This window comes from Erinaceus europaeus, chromosome 16 (assembly GCF_950295315.1).
Source record: "Erinaceus europaeus chromosome 16, mEriEur2.1, whole genome shotgun sequence".
NCBI classification, from domain to species: domain Eukaryota; kingdom Metazoa; phylum Chordata; class Mammalia; order Eulipotyphla; family Erinaceidae; genus Erinaceus; species Erinaceus europaeus.
Window position 1 is genome coordinate 41,392,348 of NC_080177.1, and position 4,085 is coordinate 41,396,432.

Sequence of the window (4,085 nt, forward strand, 5' to 3'; positions counted from 1 at the left end):
ATATGAGTTAATAATGAATTAAGAATATGAAAACAATAACAAGTCATTTGACGTGAACTAGTGGGGAATATATAAATATATATATATATTTGGACTTCTCAACCACTTTTTTTTGCCTCAGGAGTCAGTGAACATTAAAAGGCTGACAATGACATTCAGTAGTAGGTCTTGCTAATTCAGTTCCTTTCTGAGAGTGTCATACTCAACTAGATTTCACTAGGGAGTTCCTTTTCCTGCCTTCAGACAAAGAACCTCCTATTGTGTTCGCTTCAACAGCACATATACTAAAACTGGAAGAATACAGAGAAGATTAGCATGGCCCCTGTGCAAGGATGAAATGCAAATTCTTGAAGGCTTTTATACATATGTGTGTGTGTGTGTGTGTGTGTGTGTGTGTGTTTAATTTCTTTATTGGGGAATTAATGTGTTATATTCGACAGTAAATACAATAGTTTGTACATGTATAACATTTCTCAGTTCTCCATATAACAATACAACCCCCACTAGGTTCTCTGTCATCCTTCTTGGACCTGTTCCCCCCCCCCCCCGGACACACACACCCCAGAGTCTTTTACTTTGGTGCAATACACCAATTCCAGTTCAGGTTCTACTTGTGTTTTCTCTTCTGATCTTGTTTTTCAACTTCTGCCTGTGAGTGAGATCATCCCATATCCATCCTTCTCTTTCTGACTTATTTCACTTACCCTGAATTTTTCAAGGTCCATATAAGATCGGCTGAAAACAGTTAAGTCACCTCTCTCTATTTTTTAATAGATTCTCGCACTTTTACTTGTGTGTTTATAAAATAAAAGTTTATATTTTTGAAGATATTAAATCACATATTACAACTTTGAATTTGGTTTATTTATTTTTATTATTATTATTATTTAGAAATATATGCTGGAATGAGGAGGTAGGCAGCACTGGAGAACAGGAGATATAGGTTGAGGCCCCAGGTTCAATCCCTGATATCCCATATGCCAAAGCTGAATGGTGCTCTAATCTTTTTACTCTATCACAAAATGAGTATAATTATAGCTTTAAAAATAAGTATATTATAGGGTTCTGGGTGATAATACACTCATTTAAGCACACATCACTATGTTGAGAATGCAGCTAAGAGGTCCAGGTTCAATCCCTAGCATTTATGTCAGAGCTCAGGGCTCTTGCTCTCTCTCTATTCATGAAAATAACCCATCTATTTTATTTTAAGTATAAAAAATGAATCTAGTGTAAAAATAAGCAGGTATATACATATTAATTTCATACAAACATTGAAATATTACTTATTATAGCAAAGGAGAACTAACCTAAAATAATTAAACATGATATTTTAAAAATAAATTACCAAATGTTGCAGAGTCATAAGTCTTCTATTCATAGCAAACTATTTTATGTCAGATGCATAGAATATATTTAACATATTTATTTATTGCCTCCAGGGTTATAGCTGGGGCTCAGTTCTAGCACTATGAATCCATGACACCCAGTGGTCATTATTTCCCTGTTTTATTTTATTTGACAGGACAGAGATAAACTTACAGGAGGCAGGTGGACAGAGAGAGAGAGAAAGATACCTGCAGACTTACTTCACTGCTCATGAAGCATTTTCCCTGAAGATGAGAAGCAGGGGCTTGAACCTGAATCCTTACCCATAGCCTTCTATATTTTTAAAGGACCTCATATGTCTTGGAGCTCCACCTTCCCAGTTCCCTTCCCCACCAGGGAAAGAGAGACAGGCTGGGTGTATGGATCGACCTGCAAACACCCATGTTCAGTGGAGAAGCAATTACAGACGACAGACGTTCCACTTTCTGCACCACACAATGATTCTGGGTCCATACTCCCAGAGGGATAAAGTGTAGGGAAGCTGGGGGTCCAGCTGTAGCACCGCGAGTTAAGCAAATGGTGAAGCAGGTCTGCACGTATCTATTGTTCTCTCCCCCTCTGTCTTTCCCTCCTCGCTCCATTCTCTCTGTCCTATCCAACAATAATGACATCAATAACAACAATAATAATAACCACAACATTGGATAAAAGAAAACAACAAGGACAACAAAAAGGAAAAAATAGCCTCCAGGAGCAGTAGATTCATGGTGCAGGCACCGACCTCTAGTAATAGCCCTGGAGGCAAAAATTAAAATAAAGATAAAAATAAAAGAATAGGGAAGCTATTAAGGGAGGGGATTGGATATGAAGCTCTGAGGGTGGGCATTGTGTTCAAATGTCCCCCTTTTATCCTATAGTCTTGTCAATATTTCCATTTTATAAATAAAAATTTTAAAAAAGAACTTCCCATTACTCAGAATTGGAAGTTTTGTGGTAATTACCACTCACCAATTGGAACAGATTCAGAAAGGATAAGACAGAGAAGAGGACTTCTTATTCTGAGTGAGCGATAGAGTTAAAAGTCTTTCATCTTACCATCTACCAAAGGGTAGTTTGGAGATGAGTCTGTGGTTCTTTGGGAATTTATGGGCATAATATCAAGTCTATCCTCAAAAAAGCAGGGCATTCTTTACAAAAGTTTTATTGAGACCTCTTCAGCAGTTTCTGATCTGAATTTTATTTTGGAATCTGAAAAGGGAGCCCGAGGAGACATCTCGATTACATTGCATGTTTCCTGCCTCTTTTCCAAAAAGAAATAATGTGCAAATGTTTTGGCATTAAAGCACTAAAGTTGGAGTAACATGACTGTAATTTAACCTCTATAGCACTACTAAAAAGTTAAACTAAGACTCCCATTGGGCAAAAAACTGACATAGATATGACCCTGCACAAAAAGCTTCTGGAACAATTCACATCTTTAAAGGGGTTCTCAGGTCTATGTCCAAGCTGGGGTCTAAGTGTTATGTCTTGAAACTTGGGAGTGAGTGTCCCATGGTTGGATGTATGAATTCACTGATTTTACCTCAAGAAGCTTCCTTATATGTCCTGTACTAATCACTTAAACTTGTTTCTGATAACTGTCACTAGTTGGGAAATGTGGTGTGTGTGTGTGTGTGTGTGTGTGTGTGTGTGTGTGTGTGTGAAGCGGGGGTACCTGAGAGAAAAGGAAAACATAGCAGCTGTGTCCTGGCAAAGGGTAGATTTTGTCTGAAAACTGTAACAATAATACCCTACTCTTCTACATATGGACAATTTGATTTAAGCCAAAGTGTGTGGGGTGGGTGGGAGGAATCCAAGAATGGAATAAAATTAGTGCATGCAAAAGTTTCTGATTTGGTGAAGGAAGAGACCAGATCAACATGTGGTTTCAAAAGTAATTTCTGGACAGGCAGAGGTATGATAAGCTCCAGCTCCAAGTCAAAGAGATAATGTAAAGTACACTAGTGACTCAGGAAACAGTTTTATTTTATAGGGTTTAGAGAAAAAAAAACTGTAGAGAAATGATTAGTGAGACCTTGGGCATGGGGAGATGAGTGAATGCATCATAATTTAACTCTAGAGTTTGAATTTCTGTGCCTCATCTCTCTTGAAAGTTTATATAGTTCCCCATAGCCTATTTTTTATGGTAGTGTTTCAGATTTGCTGGGTGCAGGGAACTGGGGAGCAGGAACTCCATGGGTCTTCCCACCACATTTTCAGTTGCTTGTGAGGTTGAGATGTTCACACTGAAGCAAGAGATTCCTTTATTCTTTTTTTATTTTATTTTTTTTATTTAAGAAAGGATTAGTGAACAAAAGCATAAGGTAGGAGGGGTACAACTCCACACAATTCCCACCACCCAATCCCCATAACCCACCCCCTCCCATGATAGCCTTCCCATTCTCTAGCCCTCTGGGAGCATGGACCCAGGGTCGTTGAGGGTTGCAGAAGGTAGAGGGTCTGGCTTCTGTAATTGCTTCCCCGCTGAACATGGGCGTTGACTGGTCGGTCCATACTCCCAGTCTGCCTCTCTCTTTCCCTAGTAAGGTGTGTCTCTGGGGATAGGCTACGTATTTGATATGCGGACTCTCCCAAAAGCCTAGACCAAGTAGATTAGAAGCTTCCAATAGCACAGCTATATACAAGATACTGGGTACTGTACAGCAAACCATAACAAAGGGACTTTTCAAAGTTAACCCAATTAACAAATAATGTGA

At 38.8% G+C, this 4,085-nt stretch overlaps 1 non-coding gene across 1 annotated transcript; it reads left to right on the top strand.

Annotated features, from left to right (window-relative positions):
* The first annotated feature begins 260 nt into the window (after positions 1-260).
* Positions 261-367, top strand: LOC132533583 (U6 spliceosomal RNA). The gene has a single exon (XR_009545447.1). It is a non-coding gene; the product is annotated as a U6 spliceosomal RNA (small nuclear RNA).
* The last annotated feature ends 3,718 nt before the right edge of the window (positions 368-4,085 follow it).